The 21,675-nt window shown below is 44.2% G+C and overlaps 1 pseudogene; it reads left to right on the top strand.

The window, feature by feature from the left end:
* Window positions 1-18,768: 18,768 nt before the first annotated feature.
* LOC134481120 (Y-linked testis-specific protein 1-like) lies at window positions 18,769-20,597 on the top strand (annotated as a pseudogene).
* Window positions 20,598-21,675: the final 1,078 nt, after the last annotated feature.

Below are 21,675 nucleotides of genomic sequence, written 5' to 3' on the forward strand. Positions count from 1 at the left end.
CGTGCAGACCTCGAGACTGCCCTGTGCATACCTCGTGACTGTCCCAAGCAGACCTCGCAGCTGCCCCATTCAGACCTCGAGACTGCCCTGTGCAGACTTCGTGACTGTCCCATTCAGACCTCGCAACTGCCCCGTGCAAACCTCGAGACTGCCCCGCACAGACCTGGCGACTGCCCCGTGCAGACCTGGCGACTGCCCCGTGCAGACCTGGCGACTGCCCCGTGCAGAACTTGAGACTGCCCCGTGCAGACCTCGCTACTGCCCCGTGCAAACTCGAGGACAGCCACTCTCGAGGTTTGGTTGTTTCCTGAGATCAATGGTCACTCGATATTTCCCTGCTTTGCCTTCCGGACTTGTCCACAGTTCTCGGGAGAGAGAGAAATACTCAAAGGATACAGCTCGACTGATGCTCACCATGACTCACCACTGCCGAGTCCTTTCACTGCCCCTTCACGGGGTAGTGTTTAGAGAGGACAGAGAGCCTCATCCCGGACTTTACCCTCTGACAATGCACCAGAGATTTCCCAGCCTCCATGGCCTGGGGTCCCCTTCAGAGTCCCCCGAGATGATTATAACCCCGGAGTGCAGCAGGGGAATCAATGGAAGGATTCCCAGCCTCCTCAGACTGGAAGCCCATTCAGTGTCCCCCAAGCGGATTATAATACCGGACTCCAATGGGGGAAGCACTAGAAGGGTTCCCAGCCTCCGCCCCCTGAGACCGCCTTCAGGGTCCCCCAACCAGATTATAACACCGGACTCCAATGGGGGAAGCACTTGAACAGCAGAGACCCGAGCGACTTTCCACCTCCGGGACTACTTAGACGGACTCGGCCCAAGTTCAGATGCTCAAAACCCTGTGAAAACCAGAGATTCAAAAACCTGATGCTCGTGTTACAGAAATGCTGCAGAAACTCAAAGATCATATAAAGGCTTCAGTCAGTAAGAGGGCCCTAGACCCCTGAAATAAACTGACAGAGAAGAAGAAATGGACAGTTCCACTTCCTCTGAGGGTTCCTGAGGGCATGAGTAATCCACTGACCAAGAATAGCAGATCACTGAGTAACCCACTGGTGTAATATATATGTCGTATGTATGTAGTATGTGTATAGTATGTATGTGTGTAATATATGTGTATATATGTATTACATTTGTATGTACGTATGTATCTATGTATGTATGTACACCCAAGTGCAGTGACCCACGGAGGTCAGAAGAGGGCATCAGACTCCCTAGAGTTGGGGCACCATCTGATATAGTTGCTGGGAACTGAACCCGGGTCCTCTGAGAGGAATGCAAACCCTCTTAACTGAGATTATTTCAGTTTCCCATCATTTGAGAAACATCTTACCATCCATTGTGTCTTGTACTATGCAGTGTTCGTTCCTAGTGCAATGGTGTCCCTTAACTCAGACTGGGTTTTGACGGTCTGTTGAACATGTAATAGCGGCATGGCAGAAGGATAGCATAGGGGGGTGTGCTCTGATGCAAAGAGGGACATTGCACTAACTGCTCAGTCACTGTCTCTGCTGGCCTGCACTCTGCAGCATGTGCCTCCTGCAAAGCCAACAGCTTTCCATGTTGCCTGAGCTGACAGCCCTTGCAGCCTCCTCTAGGTCCTCCTCTGTACATCCCCAGGGGATCGTCCTGAGGGATCCCTGAAGGGAAATCCCTGATAAAAATTCTCCAGTGCTGACTAGAACCTCAGGCTAAAGCCCAAACACCTGATTGGGAAATAAAACCAGCTCCCAGTCCACCACAGCCTGACATCAGGTCCCATCCATCCTGCCTGCCATTCATCCCACTAACGCTTCTATTCTAATAGGGTCGATGATCATATTGGATTAGGGGCCCAGCACACTCCAGGGTTGCCTTCATCATAAGCACTTACATCTGCAATGACTCTACTTCCAATGGATATCACAGCCTGAGCAGCCAGGAGTTAGGATGAAAAGAGAGGCTGGTGCATAAGCCAGACACTCACCCTGTCTGGGATACTGACTTACTTTATTAAATGATTAAAAATGTATAAAAAATAGAGAAGTTCGCACCCGAAGAATGGATTAGCACTCTCATGTCTATAATTCCTTCACCTGCTCTCTATAAGCATCTACTACCTCCAGGGACCCAGATAAGCCAGAATTCATTCCCTGTTTCCACTCTAGATAAAGCACAGGTAATCTGTCGAAAACTGCTAAGCTGAGACTTTAGGAAACCTGTTGGAGACATCAGTTCAGGAAGCCAGATGCCCTGGTCTAGGCCTTCGAGATGGGGCTTCACAGAGATGGCAGATTTGGAAAGACGGCAAGGTTGAAGACGTGGTGCCTTTCTTGCTAAGGAATTGGGGACCTGCCCTTCAGAGAAGATGGCTTCAAAGAATGGAGTCTCCAAGCACCTCTCCTTGGAACAAGTGCTTATTCTTTGGGGGTTGGGGGGGCGGCTGCATTTCAACCTCAGGCACTGGAGAGTGATGGGTCCAGAACTTCACGAGTCGGCTCAGCGTGCGATGACTTAGGTGGAGAACCACTAGCTTCCTCACTTCAACTAGACCAAGGAAGGATACTCTGCTCTGTCTCGCTGCCTTGGAAAGACACCTTCATCCCTGTTGCTCATGCCCAAGGCTTCCTATGGTCCTCACCTCTTTGCTTCTGAGTCAGCTGAGGTGTGTTGACATACCTCACTGGGTGCGAGCTTTCCTTAAGAGCTCTAACCACCCAACCCGTCCTGTACACTCCATCTCTTTTGTTCTATTTAGCTTGATTTTTTTTTCTTCAACTAAACATGAGCAGGAAGTGGATGTCTCAAATGGCTCATGCTTGCAGTCTTCTAAAGTTGAGGCCCAGGTGAACGAAATGAATTGTGGGCAGTACCGCACACAGACAGATCTTTATGCCTATTTTCTTGGCTTTCTATGATGTTTAAAATGTCGTGTTTGGGGGCAGGAAATTACAACATGGTAGCAGCAACGATCCATCGTGTGTCTCTGTTAAGGTTTGTTTTATTCAAAGTGAAAAACGCTCCTCCCATGACTCCATATTGAAGGAGGTGAAGAGGTGAGCTAGGTCCATAAAACGATGGCCTCAGGACCCAGGGCTGGTGGTTGTCTTCCCCAGGTTGTCCTTCTAATATATCTTGCCGCCAACCGGTTATAGCTGCGATTCACAACCTGTGTGTGGGTCACTATCCCTTTGACAAACTTCAGTCTCCAAAATGATTACCGACAATGATTCATAACAGAAGGAAAATTACAACTATGAAGAAGCAACAAGAATAATTGTGTCATCAAGGGTCGTAACAAAATAGGAACTGTGTTAAAGGGGGCAGCATTAGGAAGGTAGATCACTGACTTATAATCCAAGAAAGAGCATCTAGCTATGGGCCAAATAAACAAAATACAGGATTTCCAGCATGCCAGTAACATGGATAAAATGCAAGCTGGGGAGATAGTTTTGTGGGAAGCAGTGCCTGCTGTGAAATTACCAGCACGTGCATGACAGCCATAACCCATGATTGGAGGGATAATGACAGGACACATGGAGGGTCCCATGGCTCCAGCCACATATATAGCAGAGGATGGCATTGTCTGCATCAATAGGAGGAGAATACCTTGTTCATGTGAAGGGTCAGTTCCCCAGTGTGGGGGATGCCAGGGTGTTGAGGTAGGAGAGGGTGGGAGGAAGAGCATCCTCATAGAAGCAGGGGGAGAGGGAAATGGGAAAGGGGAGAACCAGGAAAGGTGATAACATGTGTGGGATGCTATGATAGCCAGGGACAGTGAGTTTTGAGTTAAGTAAGAGACGTTGTCTCAAAAACTAAAGAAGAGGAAGATGAATGAAGAGACATGCAAGGTCTCCCTCTGTTCTCCTCATGCACATACACAGAAATATGTGTAGACACACACACACACACACACACACACACACACACACACACACAGAGCTGCATTAGGACAAACACTCAAAGAATTTGAATTTAGGATTTAGGTTGTCTTTTGGGTGTCTGATCACATCTTTCCTTCCATAAATTTCACTTGGATAACGATATCGAAGGCATGCACGTCAGATACATTTCCCAATAACATGAGGCCATTTTTCTCCCAAACCTATAGGTTTTGATTCGTGTTAGAAGTCATAGACCCAAGACACAGCTACACCTGGAAGGAAGATCTAGATATTTGAGCTAAGAATTTGCATTCCAGGTCTATGATGTCACGGAATACAGAAGGTGGTCCATAGAACTGAGATGTTTTCGGTGCCTCGCAGTGTCCCTGACTCCCAACGAGGGCTCCTGAGAATAAGTATAAAAAATAGACTCTAGGATAGCTACATGTGACACTCTCCTTGATTGTATTCATCAATGACATGAAGTTTTGTTTCTCACAAAGAGAATAGATCATCAAGCGTCTATGCTGACCATGGCCACACCAGGTCCGTGTGAGGGTCCACGCCCTCTCAAGGCTCTGTGGATGGAGCCAAGAGAACCCTACAGGGCTCAGTGAAGCACTGACTCTAACTCACATGGCCCTGACATGAAGAGGGCGCATATTGATTCTTCTTGTTGTTGCTATGACAAAATACAAAGCAAAAACTTAACGAAGACAGGAGTGCTTGTCGACAGGAATCTGATATGGATGTCTCCTGAGAGGCTCCGCCAGAGCCTGACTGATACAGATGAGGATGCTTACAGCTAATCATTCCACTGAGCACCTAGACCCCAATGGAGGAGGAGTTAAAGAATGGACTGGAGGAGCTGAAGGGGGTTGCAATCCCATAGGAAGAGCAACAATATCAACCAACCAGACCCCCCCGGAGCTCCCAGAGACTAAACCACCAACTGAAGGGTACACATGGAGGGTCCCTGGCTACAGCCACATATATAGCAGAGGATGGCATGTCTGTCACCAATAGTAGGAGAATACCTTGGTCCTCTGAAGGCTCATTTCCCCAAAGTGGGGGAATGCCAGGGTGTTGAGGTGGGAGTGGGTGGGAAGAAAAGCATCATGACTGAAGCAGGGGGAGAGAGAATGGGAGAGAGGGGATCCAGGTAAGGGGATAACATTTTTAATTTAAATACATAAAATTCCAATAAAAAAGAGACAGGAAGAGTTTATTTTGACCCATTGTTTGAGCTGGTACCATCCATCATGATGGGGAAAGCAGAGCAACTCAAGTGTGATGGTCACATTGCAGACGTGGAGGGTGTTCAGCTTTCTTTCCTTCTTTCTTTGTTTCTTTTTTCTTTGTTTCTTTGTTCCTTTGTTCCTTTCTTTCTTTCTTTCTTTCTTTCTTTGTTTCCTTGTTTTAAATTCCATATATGGGTGTTTCCCTTGTTTTATGTATCTGTATAAAAGATACATATACAAAAGCCACAAGAAACTTAGGGGAGAAAAGCAGGTATAGCTGTCAATAAGACATGGGAGGCCACAGGGCACAAGTCGGTTTCCCTCACGACCACATGTGTATTCATCATGACAGGAGACAGTAGCAGGGCACAGAACTGAACAAGAGTAATCAATGCTTGTGAGCCACCATGTTGGTGCCAGGGTCTGAACTCAGGTCCTCTGCAAGAGCAGTAACGGTTCACAACTACCAAGACACCACTCCAGTCACACACAATCATTGTTTATACAGCCCCCCAAACACAGCACCACTTGATGGGTATAAACACGCATACTAGACGTACGGTGTGATTTATTTGTGTGAATGTTCAGTCAGTGTGATAAAAACGCTCTTGTGTTCATAAATTTTGGCAAAGCCGTTTTCACTTGGAGGTTCTCTTCATTCTCAGCTTTGGTGTTTACATACATCATAAAGAGAGAAACCGCCCTGACAGCCTACCCCAGCCTCCCCCCCATTTGCAGCTATTCCTGCCTTTCTTCACTAAGGTAAACACCACCTCATACTCTACTCTTTCATTTTGTTCAGTGTAGTAGACTCTCCAAAACCATAAAATGGAATCCCAGATGCAGAGGGAAGAGGTTTTGCTGTTTGTTACTTTGTTTGCTTTAGTTGCTTTTTCCCAATTCCACTGGTTTGAACTTGTGTCCCATTCATTGGCAGGTACTTAATTCAGCCAGCATTTTGAGAAGGGCTGTGGGTGGAGTGTGATAAAAGGAAAATTACTGGAGAGAACTCACGGGGATTTTGACGATTAATACAAAGTGTTTACTGACTTGATTTTTCAGTCACACAGAACCCTGGTCGGCACTGAGTCGAACTAAAACTTCACATCTGACAATTTGCTAGAAGGAAATAAAAAACCTTAAAGACAAAATTGATCCAATAAAATAAGCCCTTAGTTGTAATGATTGACCCTCTATAAAGAGAAACATTAAACTTTTTTTTTAAATGATGATTTTGATGTTTTTGTTTAACAATTTCCTATACTTATGTAATGAGTTTTAGACCTTTCCTTTCTCCAATTCCCCTCCCTCATCCCCCTCCCTCATTCTCCCATCCCATCCTTCAGTTCCCTTTTGCTTCCTTCCTCATCCTCCTCCGTCATCCCCTCGGTCAACCCCTTCTCTCACGCCATTCCCTCTCCAATTGGCACCGATATTCTGAATAAGTCCTTCCTCCTATTTCATGTCTCCTTTCTGCGTGTAGTCCCTAAGTTTAATTAATTACATGAGTACAGAGGAATTCGACAGAACAACTTATCTACGGGTACAGGAATGAAGAAGGGAGTGAAGCAGACATTTCTCATTTCTTTGGAGACTCAACTGTGTCATGGATGTTGTTCTGGAAACTGTCTTAGGAGAGGATGTTTTGCTGAGAACAAACACATGGTGTTTCTGGTAGCTTCCTGGGAAAAGGGCATGTGATGTTTAGAAAGGGTACGAGTATAACCCTGGACAACAGTGGGCAACACCACGGCATTGGCTTGCCTTGAAACTCTTCGCTGATGCTCAATGGACTTTGATGACTCTGGTCTTCATGGACCATGCTGTGGTATTCGTTCACCTTTCCTTCTTCACTGACCATTGTTTGTCATGACTTTGTAGAGAGAAAAGCTCCAGAGAACTTCTTGTGGTGACATTGCGGTGGCTTCTTTCTGCCTCCTCAAACCCAGGCCAATTGGAAGAGCTCAGCAATTTCTTCTGGGTTGAAATGTCCTTGGTGATTCATGAATGGTGTTTGCAAGTAGATCGACCTACCTCTGCTGATTCATGTCAACTGAACTGATATCCTGATGATGAAGATTGAAATCGCCCCAGAGAACTATTTCTAAGCAGGTCAACGTCGTCCTTTGTTTGCCCTATTGTCCTTTCCTTTCCACTACCGCTGGTGGGTGGTGGGCTAGAGGAAGGTTAAAGGGTTTAACAACTCTTAATAAAGTAGTTCTTGAAAAATCTAAGATTGGAGTATAGAACCCTCCTCCAATAAATGCTGGTTGCCAAGGGTGGGCAGGATCTTTATGGCCTCTCCCATCTGTAATGAAGTGTTGAGGGGCCCAGTCTTTTGCCCATGACCATAGCTGCCATCAGTTTAAGAGTTCAATAACTAGGTCCAATCTAAAAGATATCGTTTTGCTGTCCACTTCCCCATCTTCTGGTTCTTATATTCCTTCCACCCACTCTTTCATGATGTTCTCTGAGCTGTGGAGGAGAAGACTTAGCTGTCCTATTTCCACCTGAACTGTTCAACACCACTGATTCCCAGCACTTTGTCCAGCTGTACGTCTCTGCCCGTAGTAGTCAGAGGCTTCTTCTCTGATGAGAGCTGAGTGCAACGCTGATCTATAGATACAAATATGGATGTTTGGAAGGAAGTTCAACAATGTATTTAGCATTAGGTTCTTTCATAGGGACTATATCACCCTAACCAGCGGTTCTTGATGACTTTACAGAACCTGGTGTGTGTTCCCTCCTGTGGAATATGACTTGTATCCAATTGGAAAGCCACTGGTTACTCCCATGACTGCGATGTCACTAACACATTAGGGGCACACCTTGCCTGACATTTTAGATTGAATGGTTCATCCCCGAGTAAGGTTGTAGATGATTTTCTTCCCTGGAAGCCTACATAGAACTTTCTTGAACCATGAAGGCTAGCCATTAAAAGGATGCTTCCACCTCAACTTTACATTGACCCTTCTGTGACCTGTGACCCAAACGATTCAGTGTCCTCAGCAATAGGGTCTTACCATCAAGTTCTGGAGGGGTACGAAGAGCAATGGCAACAACCTATAAAGTAGTGAGGGCTTTTGGGATCTCGCTGGTCAGCAACTTTCAGGAAGACATCCCACATCTGGCACTGTGATCTTTCCTTAATTTTGGTTTTCTCTTGCTCTGATGAATACACTCACCAAAGCCAGCTTGGGAAGGGAAAACTTTATTTCATCTTATCTGTTCCAGCCCGTCATCAAGGAAATCCAAGACAGGATTGTGAAACAGAAACTACAGAGACTGCTCACTGGCTTGCTTCTAAGGTCACATTCAACTACCTTTACAGAGTCCAGACCCACCCGCATAGGGCGGTTCTGCCCAAAGTAGACCAGGCCCTCCAACATCAGTGAACAGTCAAGGAAATGCCACCTGAACATACTCAAGGCCAATCTGATGGAGGAAGTTCCTCGAGGGAGGTTCTTTCCTCCAAGACTAGCCATCACAAGAAATCAATGAAAATAAAAAAAGAAAAGAAATCAATAGCTTCAGGGAGAGCATGGCTTACCCATAGAGGGTGCCTCCATTTGAACTCAACAGTTGTTCTTGTAGATATATTCTGTAACATGTTTTATAATCCCTCTCACCAAACCCTGTTCTAACCCAATCACCTAAGGGGAGATGGAGTGGAAAGTAAGTTTTAAGAAAATAATTGGAGCACAAAGAAATGCTTCTTGGAAATAAAAGAAAAAAGGAAGCATTTCTGCATCCTAGATGCTTTCCTCGCACCATCTGAGCAAAGATAATGAAAACCGTTACATTCCAGGTACCATAATTTCCAATGTTACAAATCATATAAATAATACTGCTTATCATTCATAAAACACATTGGCACTAATCGTTTTGATGTGTTTTTCTAACTCACTCCTAATGTACATCTGATGAAGTGGAATTGTTCGCCTGCTCATTTATACATGAGGGAAGTGAGGTTTAAAAGTCGAGCCAATTTCCCAATACTCTAAGCTAATAAATGGCAGAGTAAGACAGCCGCACTTTCTCTGGCTTCATGGCATGGCCTCGTGAGAAATGCATGTCAGGGTACATTGGCAGGGAATTCCAAGGATCATTACATGGCAGCTGAAAGTTGTCTTGGATGCAAGAGTGGGAGTGAGGCTCAAGTCAGCTCAGCCCCAGCTCAGGATTCCTGAAACAGAACACCAGAATATGTTAAAGAGCTAGGAGACTAAACTAAACATCTGGGAGTCCTCAGCAGATTGTACAGATCCAGGGCTGAGGGTTCATAAGTATGTTGGTCTTTGTGGGGGTGGAAAGGAACACTTATTTAGATCCCCACCTCCTACTATGTGCTACTACAGTGGAGGCAATGCCTTAAGTCCAAGGTTTTTTGTTTTGTTCGTGTATGTGTGTGTGTGTGTGTGTGTGTGTGTGTGTGTGTTAGTGTGTACATATGTGCATGTGCAGTGTATAATATAGGGACTAATCCATTTTCTCTTCTACCTTATTCATTGAAGCAGCATTTCTCAGTCATACCCAGAGTTCCCCAATATGACTAGTCTTGACAGCTGTCTTGCCCTGGGGATCTGCCCTATCTCTACCTCCCTGGACTGGGATTCCGTGTGGGCCACAAAGCCTGTCCATCATTTACCTGAGACCTGTGGGCCATCTCCTCAACTGCTAAGGTTCAAGTCCCGGTGTTGGATCCATCTCCTTTACTTTTGTTTTCTTATTCTTTTTTTTTCCATCTTGGTCATAATATGAGAACCAGGTTAAGGTATGACTGGCTCACTCAAACAATCACTTAAATCTCTCCACACAAATGTGTTCTAATAAGGAGGAGGACCTTGCTGACTCTCTGTCCTGTAAAGTCTGACCTTAACAGATCAGTTAAAGGATGTGATTATCCTAGTGGGTGATTGTGGATGCTGTTTCTGATGTTGAGGGAGGCTGTCAAATGAGGGTCACAGCTGAGTCACTCATAATAACAGATACAAAGCTGAGTGTGGTAGTGCATACCTATATTCTCAATACTCGCGAAGATCACAAGTTCAAATCCAGCCTGGGCTACATAGTAAGTCCAAAGACTGCCTGGGATACATGGTAAATCAAGGCCAGCCTGGGCTACAGAGTAAGGCCAAGGCCAACCTGGGCTACATAGGCAGTCCAAGGTCTGCTTGGCCTACTTACTTGACTCTTCTCCAAACAACAACAGTTTTTTTCCCTTTTTGGTTTCTGTCTCTCCTATTTCCTCTACACTGATACCAGTGCTGTAGTTTGGGGGTGTGGGCAAGAAGTTTCATCATGTCTGATGGTCCAGGATCTCCCAAGCAGCATGGCAAACCAAACAGTGCAGCAAAGTCTGTTGCGATGTTTGAAGATTAATATGACACATGGGAAGTGCTGTCTGAGGAAATGGCTCTAAGATGGGACAACGCCTCGGGAGACTGGGCTTGGATCTTGTGTTAGTTTCCTCCTGAGAAAAACAATGATGTTCTCAACCAGAGTCTGTGTTGGGAGTACAAAGCTGTGCTTCCATTTCAACACTGCATAATCTCCATATGGCAACCCTGGAAATCTTGTCTGATATTAAACAGATTATAGGAGAGACAAGTTGAGTATATACACTGGAGAAAGAGGAACACTCCTCCATTGTTGGTGGGATTGCAGACTGGTAAAACCATTCTGGAAATCAGTCTGGAGGTTCCTCAGAAAATTGGACATTGAACTGCCTGAGTATCCAGCTATACCTCTCTTGGGCATATATCCAAAAGATGCCTCAACATATAAAAGAGACACGTGCTCCATTATGTTCATCACAGCCTTATTTATAATAGCCAGAAACTGGAAAGAACCCAGATGCCCTTCAACAGAGGAATGGATACAGAAAATGTGGTACATCTACACAATGGAATATTACTCAGCTATCAAAAACAACGAGTTTATGAAATTCGTAGGCAAATGGTTGGAACTGGAAAATATCATACTGAGTGAGCTAACCCAATCACAGAAAGACATACATGGTATGCACTCATTGATAAGTGGCTATTAGCCCAAATGATTGAATTACCCTAGATCCCTAGAACAAACGAAACTCAAGACGGATGATCAAACTGTGAATGCTTCACTCCTTCTTTAAATGAGGAACAAGAATACCCTTGGCAGGGAAGGGAGAGGCAAAGATTAAAACAGAGACTGAAGGAACACCCATTCAGAGCCTGCCCCACATGTGGCCCATACATATACAGCCACCCAATTCGACAAGATGGATGAAGCAAAGAAGTGCAGACCGACAGGGGCCGGATGTAGATCGCTCCTGAGAGACACAGCCAGAGTACAGCAAATACAGAGGCGAATGCCAGCAGCAAACCACTGAACTGAGAATAGGTCCCCCGTTGAAGGAATCAGAGAAAGAACTGGAAGAGCTTGAAGGGGCTCGAGACCCCAAAAGTACAACAATGTCAAGCAACCAGAGCTTCCAGGGACTAAGCCACTACCTAAAGACTATACATGGACTGACCCTGGACTCTGACCCCATAGGTAGCAACGAATATCCTTGTAAGAGCACCAGTGGAAGGGGAAGCCCTGGGTCCTGCTAAGACTGAACCCCCAGTGAACTAGACTATGGGGGGAGGGTGGCAATGGGGGGAGGGTTGGGAGGGGAACACCAATAAGGAAGGGGAGGTGGGAGGGGGATGTTTGCCCGGAAACCGGGAAAGGGAATAACACTTGAAATGTATATAAGAAATACTCAAGTTAATAAAAAAAAGAGAGAGAGAGAACTTGTCTTTCAGAAGATCAAAAAACAATAATAAAAGACTTGTAAATCAATTTTAAAATATAATGTAGAAGAAAGCTATATTTAATTCCTATGAAATTTTGAGCTCCTTAAGGAAAAAAAATTAAATACGGAAGTTTCTGAAGAAAACAACACAATCTTGATGACCATAAAAGATATTCCTGACAAAACATCCACTGCTGTAAATCTATTAATACTCTCCAAATCAAGTAATAAATGTGACACGATTTGCGTCAAAATTCTAATAGCATATTTGATAGAAACGACAAGCTAATTTTAAAGTTAATCTGTGAGAAATACCCAATAGTCAAAATGTTTTTAGAAAAAGAAGAGATTCCATATAAAACACACTATAAATTCACAACCATTAAAATAATATATTACAGCCATCCAATTAGACAAGATGGATGAAGCAAAGAAGTGCAGGCCGACAGGAGCCGGATGTAGATCGCTCCTGAGAGACACAGCCAGAATACAGCAAATACAGAGGCGAATGCCAGCAGCAAACCACTGAACTAAGAATAGGACCCCCGTTGAAGGAATCAGAGAAAGAACTGGAAGAGCTTGAAGGGGCTCGAGACCCCATATGTATAACAATGCCAAGCAACCAGAGCTTCCAGGAACTAAGCCACGACCCAAAGACTATACATGGACTGACCCTGGACTCTGACCTCATAGGTACCAATGAATATCCTAGTAAGAGCACCAGTGGAAGGGGAAGCCCTGGGTCCTGCTAAGACTGAATCCCCAGTGATCGTGATTGTTGGGGGGAGGGCGGCAATGGGGGAGGATGGGGAGGGGAACACCCATAAAGAAGGGGAGGGGGAGGGATTAGGGGGATGTTTGCCCGGAAACTGGGAAAGGGAATAACACTCGAAATGTAAATAAGAAATACTCAAGTTAATAAAAAAAAGGGTTTAAACGATAAATATTTTTTTTTTTAATTTTTGTCTGTGGTACCAGGTTCAGTGTTCTGCATAAACTCTAAAACACGGCAATTTCTTTCTTTTTTTTTTTAAATCGCCAAACAGAATGGATCTTATATTTTTCTATCTAGGTGTAATCGAGACGTAAAAATAAATTCTTTGCTTTAAAAAAAAACTAATTATGTTTCATTGGCTTTTTTTTTTGTTAATTTCTTATTTTTATTGTTTTGTGTTTTGGGGTTCATTTTAACAATTATTTTTTCATTGAATTAATTATTTTCTTATTTTCTAGTGTAGATAAAAATTTAGGTTGCTGGTCTTTGTTTCTAATCTAAGAATTAGTGTTGTAAATAAAGTTTCCTCTTAGCACCATCATAGTTATGTCTCACACATTTTGATAGTATGTTTCCTATCTTCTTCTTTTTTTCTTACTGTTACATATTTTCATTATTTCTTGACATCTGTATTACTTGTGAATGTGTGATTTAATGTTTCTGGACTGGGAGACTCCTGTTGTCTCTCATTGAAGACGTCTATTTTAGTTTTGTTGTATTAGCAGAACACATCCCGATGGGCTGGAGATGCAGCTCAGTGGACAGAGTGCTCACTTGGCTCTCACACAGCTCTGGGCTCCACCTACAGTACCTCATCAGCCTGGTGTGGTGGTCCATGCCCAGAGTCCCATTACCAGGAGGAGAACCAGGAGTTCAACATCATCCTCGGGAGTATAGTGTGTTTGAGGCCAGCCTGGGCTACATGAAACCTGTATAAACAAATATTTCCCACAAGACATCCTTTCTTAGGCATTTGCCACACTTTGTTCTGTGGTTTCTGAGTGTCTGAAAAGTCCAGGGTACTTGAAGGAAAAGAACATCCTGGTGCTACTAGGGACTGTCAGTCAGAGACATTGGCTGGTGACGCCATCTCATCCTAACTGGTTTTCCGCCTGTTTCTGTTGCTGATGGGCTGATGCGTGTCCACGGCTTTACTCATGATCGCCCTGCTTCCTTTTAGCTGTACTCATTCTTGCTTCCTGCTGAGACCGTGATGGAGTTAGTGACACAGATAATTGGGGTCTCCTTCCAGCCCACTGATTCTCTCAACAATAAGTTCTTTCTCTGTAGAAATAGTTTCTCTGTCGCCCACATTATCAGACATAAATATAACACTCTTTTCTGTTTTATTTTGACACTGGGTTTCATTATGTAGGTAGGACTGGCCTGAAACTCACTGTATAAACCAGGTAGGAATTGAACTCACAGAGATCAGCTTGCTTCTGAGTGCTGGGATTAAAGGGGCATACCTGGCTCCTTCTTTTTTTAATTTTTTTTTAAATTTATCTCTATGGTGTGTGTGTGTGTGTGTGTGTGTGTTTGTGTGTTTGTGTGTGTGTATGTGTGTGTGTTTGTGTGAGTGGGTGTGTGTGTGTTTATGTGAGTGTGTGTGTGTGTTTGTGTTTGTATGTATGTGTGTGTATATGTGAGTGTATGTGTGTTTGTGTGTGATTGTTTGTGTATGTGTGTGTGTATGTGAGTGGGTGTGTGTGTGTTTGTGTTTGTGTGTGTATGTGTGTGTATGTGAGTGTGTGTGTGTTTGTGTGTGTATGTGTGTGTGTATGTGAGTGTGTGTGTGTTTATGTGTGTGTGTGTGTTTTGACGAAACAGTCCATCAGATCCTCTGAACCCCGATCCTCTGCAAGAGCATCCAGTGTTCCTAAGCAGTGAGCTGTCTCCCCAGCCCCTTCTGCCTGCTCTAAACTCCACTTCATTGTTCATCTTGCCCAGACATTCCTTTAATTCCTACTCTTAGTGTTTGTTTTAATTCAGTGAGTTCCTATTCGATTTTCTCTTGTTTCTTCTATTACATCACCAAGATGATGTGTATATTTTCTTTTGGAAGTTTCTCATTGACGGCGCTTGAATCCAGGCTTTAAAATCCTTGCTGACAATTCTGACAATGGTTTTCTCTTGGTGCCACCACCAGGGAACTGGTTTTTCTCCTCTGCTTTTCATTTAGGGGGATGGTCATGGTGTGACGTGATTTCCATTTTGACATCGTTTGTCTAAGATGTCAGCAGTCCTGACACTGTGTGTGCAGTGGCTGTTTATCCTTCATAACCTTTTGGTGGTGTTTTGGTTTTTCTGGGTTTGCCTGATTGAATAAAAGGGATTATACCTCCAGTCCACACCAACAGGCATATCTTAGAGGGGTCAGGAAGAGTGGTTCTCAACCTTCCTAACGTAACCTTTTCATACAGCTCCACCAACTTTAAAATTATGTCATTGCTACTTCATAACTTTAATTTTGATATAGTTATGAATTGTAATGTAAATGTCTGATGTACGGGATATATGATATGTGACTCCTGTGCAAAGGCCATTTGAGCTCCCAAAGGGGTCTCCATCCAAGGGTTAAGGACCTCTGATCTGGACTTAGTGGGATCCCCTTACCGACGTAGATGGGTTGCCCAGTGTTGCTGGGGAGGAGTCTCCATCTCTGGAAGGCAAAGTATATTCCACGATCAGGCTTTTTCCTGGGTCCCTCTGGAATAGTGGACACACTCTTGATGGTTACTGATGGATCAACTGACTCCAGGCAGTTTTCTTTTACATCATCGAAGATGAGGATTCAAAAAAGGTTCTGCTAGCCAAAAGCAGTGGGTGAAGATATCCCTGGTGTGTTTATGTGTCTTTCCCCTTCCCTAATGGCTCCTTCTCCGCACAAGGCCTACGGTAGATGTCTGAGTCCCTCCCAAGCTGCACCTTTCCAATCTACACTCTTCCTCTGTGGTGTTTCTTTCACGAAGAGCACACACGCTAACCCTGAACTCATGTTGCCTTCAGTCAGCACTAACAACCTATTACTCTATGCCAGTTTCGTTTTCACATATGACACGGTTGCTCACAATTCTGAGTCATATTCACGCATGTATGGACAAACAGAATGGCACCGATTGGCTAGTCTATAATGATGCAGATTCTGTATGATTCTGATTCAGAACCCTGTAAATCCAAGATGAAGAGACCATCGGCAGAGGAAGGAGTTCATGTGGGTTGTTGTCACCACAGAAGGGATGCAATGGGCTAGGAAGGCAAGAGAGGGAGCAAACTCCCTTTCATGATTTAACCTATTCCACAATAGCATCATTAATGGATCTTTATTTATACGTCGCATCCCTCTGGACCTAATAAATTCTTCACAACTATATTCCCACTGGTGATTAATCTTCAGAAAATTACTTTTGGGTGAACACATTCAAACCAGAGATGAGGGTGAATATTTGGATATCTATAGTGGGTGTGGGCATTATTCTTCCCAGGTCGTGTACCCTTAAGATTTCTAACTACCTCCTTCCCCATGGTAGCCTCACTGAATGACGTGAATTCTGGGTGATTAATAAGGTACAGACACCAAAGCTCATTGCCATATCCTGTCACCAGTATCAAGGTCGAAACAGCAAGAGCCACCTGTGGGAAGGAAAATACGAATAAACTTTATGGTATCTCTAAACTATAAACCCCCAATTTAATCAAAACATTGTTTAAACTCAGTTCTCTTATATCGATGTGCTTTAAATGTACAAGTCAGTGGGCTTGCTTGTGACTCCTTGTACAGGTTTATACTGTACATTAGCCATCTTCATCCTCACAAATCACCTCCATTTCCACCTGCACACACACACACACACACACACACACACACACACACACACACACACACCCTGCTGCTCCCTGTCCTCTTCCTAAATGCCCCCTTTCACTTAATATTCCTTATTAACATCTAAATTCCACAATCGTCTGTTTGAATCTGGCTTGTTTCACTTAACATATTGTGTTTTACACTCCGATCCGTTTTTCTGAAAACAAAACCCTTTCCTCTTACACATAGATGAAAATCACATCAATGTACATCACATTTTTAAGCCATTCATCCAGTGATCAACAGCTAAGGTTATTCCAAATGCTTGTCTATTGAACACAGTGTGGCAATCAGAAAGTATGTGCAGGGTCCTGGTTAGTTTTTATTATCAGTTTGACTCAACCTGGGAAGAAGGAGCCTCAGCTGAAGAATTGCCTCTATCAGAATGTCCTTTGGCCTCATCTGTAAGGAATTTTTTTGATGGTTGATGTGGAAGGATGTAGCCCACTATGGGGAGTGTCATCCCCTATGAAGGTGGCCCTGGGTTGTAGGAGGAGAGAAACTGAGTAGGTCATGGATAGCAATCCAGTGCCCAGCATTTCTAAGTTGTCTCTGCTTCCTTTCCTGCCTCTAGAGTCCTGCCTGAGTTCCTGCCCCAACGTCGCTCAGTAACAGACGGGAACCTAGAAGATAGAGTGAGACAAACTCTTTCCTCCTCAAGTTGACGGCTATGACGTGATTGTTCTTCTTGTTGCCTACCTGTTCTTCCCTTTTTTTAAAGTTGTCTCTGTTTATTGTTCTTAGAAAGATGATATTACATGTTTCCTCATGGGCTCTCTGTCTCTCAAAGTGTCTCTCTCTGTCTCTGTCTCTCACTGTATTTGTGTGTTTGAGTGTGTATATGTGTATGTTTGTGTGTGTGTTTGGGTGTGCATGTGTGTGTGTTTGTGTGTGTATGTATGTGTGTGTTTGTGTGTTTGGGTATGTATGAGTGTTTCTGTGTGTATGTGTGTATGTTTGAGTGTGCGTGTGCCTGTGTGTGTGTGTGTGTGTGTGTGTGTGTGCGCTTTCCAGGCTTAAAAAAATGCCCAAGACTGTAAATCTCAGCAGGTGCCTAGAGAAGGAAGATGAAGGGGAGAAAAGGGGGAAAAATCATGTCATGTGAGTTAACCCCACATTGAGGTCAGCCACATAGTGGACAACAGTTACATAATGGCAGAGGAGTCATGAGAGCATACAGAGAGGAAAACTCAAAGTGTGAAGGAAAATGTGCTTAAAACTAGGATAGAAGGGAGAAAAGAATATGGTGCACTTAGAAAAGTGGACAGATTTTAAAAAGCTGCCATAAGTTGTTACGCTCTAAGTACATATGAAAAAATTATAATGTTAATGTGGAAGGGAATTACTGGGGAGAGGGAAGGGAGGGTCAGAGTGTGGTGGGGACAGGGGAGGGTTCTGAAAAGGATCCTTTTGAAGATCTGAAGAACTATGTGACACAAACAATTAAAGTACCCTGTAATTTACAGGTAAATTCCATACTTACCTGCATCCAGTATTCTGTCTACCCATATTTCAAAAACAAAATTACGTCATCTATTTCATCCTGTTTTGCTGCATTTGATCTAATAAATTCCTTGTAACCAGAAGTGCTGGTAAATTTTAAAGACATGTAAAATATTACTGGTCGATATCCGGTTTGTCATGTTTATCCCGACTTTGGAAGCAGGTCCTGGAGCTAATTTTTCCTCGCTCTTTGCAAAGAATCCATAATTCATGATTGCCATTGACTTCAGTACAAGGTATTTAATCTTGTCAAATAACAGCTTTGTTTGAATAAAAATGGCCCTCCTCTAATTGTGGGTTTTGATAAAGCTAATTTTGCGGTGCTATCCAGTGGGCTGCCTCGGAGAGAGAGGCTAGCAATATTTCTGATACGGAGAATGACTTAAAGATAACCAAAGGAAAGATAGGAGCTGGGAAAATAACCACCAAGGATGTTGGTGACTCAGAAACCAAAGACTTTTTCAGAAAAAAAAAATGCATGAAAAGAGCTACTTGGGCAGACTGTGACTCGAGTCATCAGAATATTTGGGAGGGGACTTTATTTTGGGTCTCCAGGAGGCTACAGGAGAAGCTAAAACCTAGATGCTGGAAGTTTCTAAGCGTAACTAGGGAAGGAACTGGCCTGAGAGGGCTTCTATGATGTAAGCAGAGCCTGGATGATGTCACAGAGCACTGGGCGGAGGTTGTGCTTCTCTTCCACTTGGAGGCGCTAGACTCCTTGAAGGTGGGTTCACTATCTTCCCAGAGGGCTGTGAAAGCCAGTTCAGCTCCTGAACCCCACAATTGTTCAACAGGCTTTTGGAGCCTGACCGGTGTCCGAAGACAGAATCTGGACGACTAGGACATTTTTCTCTCGGTAAATACATTTATGAAGATAACTGGGACCCATTTAGCCCAGAAAGCTAAAAGTTCTCCCTCGTACAGCGAGTAACCGTATGTTCTGATGTCTTCCACGTTTGAGAGCTCGGCGGACGGTCTAGGCTAGTCAGTCTAAGAGTTTATTATCCTTTGCTAACAATATCTAATTCATAATCCTACTAAAATGCCAAAGCTCCTCTCTGTGCCTGTGCATTTTAGGAGATAATATTTCTTTTTGATGTTGTTGTTTTTTTTTTTTTTTCAGAGCTGAGGACCAAACCCAGGGCCTTGTGATTCCTAGGTAAGCGCTCTACCACTGAGCTAAATCCCCAGCCCCTTTGTCTGAATATGTTATTCTGAGCTGTAGAGGACCATTTTTTCATTTCACTTTGAACTTTAGATTCTGATTTTTGAGACAGGGTTGTTCTGTGGGTAGATTTGGCTATCCTGGAACTAACTCTGTAGACCAGGCTGGCCTTGATCTCACAGAATTCTGCCTCCATCTGCCTCTTGAGTGCTGGAATTAAAGGTGTGCTCCACCATTGCCCAGCCCTCCTACGAACTTCTGATTACGACAGAATTAGATTCAGATGCTCAACCCTGTTTACCATCGCGTTCCTCACCTGCTCCAAAGGTGAGGTCCTGGACAAGAGCCCTGGTCCAGCCCCCTCCCCGTCCCACCCCCATTGTTCTTGCAGGCAGTCACATGACAGAGGCAACAGCATTGTGTCTGGTTTAAGCAGGCGAGCTCTTCAAACCCAGGCCACGGGCAAGTATGAAGCCTGAACACAGAACGATAGCCACAAGACAGTGGACTAGGATGCCGTGGCCTACCACACTAGGTATACAGCCAAGAAGAAGAGGATGTCTCTGAGGAGGATGAGCACACAATCCTTCCAGAAGCAGAGGAGGAGGAGGCCTTCTCCCCAGGCCCTGGGGAACATTGTGGGCTGCAGAATTTCTCACGGATGGAAGGAAGGTGATGAGCCTGTCAACCAGTGGAAGGCCATCATTCTAGATCAACTGCCAACAAATCCCTCTCTCTATCTTGTCAAGTATGATGGAATTGACTGTGTCTACGGACTGGGACTTCACAGCGATGAGAGGATTTTAAAGCTTAAGGTCTTGCCTCACAAAGTAGTGTTTCCTCAAGTGAAAGACGCCCATCTCGCAAGTGCCATGGTTGGCCGAGCAGTGGAGCATGAATTTGAGGGCAAACATGCCTCTAAAGACAACTGGAGGGGGGTGGTCCCATCCCAGGTGCCAATCATGAAGAACTGGTTTTCTATCACCTACGAGAAAGATACAGTCCTTTACATCTACCAGCTTCTGGATGATTACACAGAAGGTAACCTCCGTATCATTCCAGAGACTCCTCCAGCAGAGGTGAAGTCAGACGTTAACAGCGACATCTTAACAGGTCAATGTGTGCAGTTCACCAGAAGCGATGGGTCCAAAAAGATCGGCAAAGTCATTTACCAAGTTCTAGCCAAGCCTTCTGTGTACTTCATCAAGTTTTATGGCGACGTCCACATCTAAGTCTATAATCTGGTGGAAAAGATACGTTAAGGTGAAATTCGCAAAGTGTGGGGGACATAGATGGGTAATTTATAGGATTTGGGAGAAAATGTTTGTTTTTATGTGTTTCAGATACACAAGGGCCTTTGACAACCCCAGTATCTTTTCCAATGTAATTTGTTTTTGCTCTAAAAATTAAAATGTGCGATGTGACGTGTTGTATGTGAACACTTTGGTGGAGGAGACGGGCTTTGGTGGATGGAACATGGAGAGGAAGCCGGAAAGGTCAGGGCTGTGAACAGTAATTCTGATGTCACGTAGACTAAAACAAATAGGACTGAGCTGGTCTGGTCTTTAGGGAGAGAAAAGAACTGGTGATGAGGCTTAGAGGAGCATGGATGGCACGGGGGAAAAAATGACGGATGTTTAGGAAGCAATGGAGAGGGGCCAGACATAGATAGACTCTCTGAGGTGAAGTTTGAGGGAGAGACAGACTGTTAGGGAAAGAGGGGCAGGGAACAGGGAGGTGGTCTTGGAACACAAGGGGAAACCCAATAAACTGATCCAAGCAGACTCAGAATCAAAGAAGGTCAGGGATTGTTTGACTAACGAAACCTAATGAAACCTGTTTCTCATCTGCAGATGTATTGTTTTAATTATGTGGGTGGGTGCAGGGAATGAACACAGGAGACCACAGAGATAAGAATAGTCAGGTCCCCTGGAGCTGGAATTAAAGGTGGTTGGGAGCCATTGGACATGAGCTCAAAGAACAAATCCACGTCCTCTTTCAAAGCAGATGAGCTCTTGATCCATTGGTTATCTCTCCAGGCCCCTAAAGTCATCTTTTTAAATACATCCAACCTTCACATGCAGAGAAGAGACCAGGATGAGGGTAAGAAAGATTAAATTGATGGTGATGTTGAAGAAAGACTAAAGAACACATGAGGGAGTAGAGGACACTGAGGCATGAAGGAATTCCAAATGGAGTTCTCAAAAAGTGAAGCAGGAGACCAGGAAGAACAGAAAGGGTCTAGAATGAGTTGAACTTGGGCCGCATCCATATTGGTCTCTTTGGTTCCTTAAAGAACAGCCAAGACATCACTACAGAAGGTGGATGTGAGGTGGAGGCTTCCCCGGAGGACATTTTGATGAGGATAAATCAAGAGTAGTGAATGCCAAACTCAGTTTATATCTATTGATTCCTGAAAGTATCATAAAGCCCATTATTTTGTATGATCAGTAAAAAGTAATTTAAA

This window comes from Rattus norvegicus, chromosome 11, assembly GCF_036323735.1.
Source record: "Rattus norvegicus strain BN/NHsdMcwi chromosome 11, GRCr8, whole genome shotgun sequence".
Taxonomy (NCBI): Eukaryota; Metazoa; Chordata; class Mammalia; order Rodentia; family Muridae; genus Rattus; species Rattus norvegicus.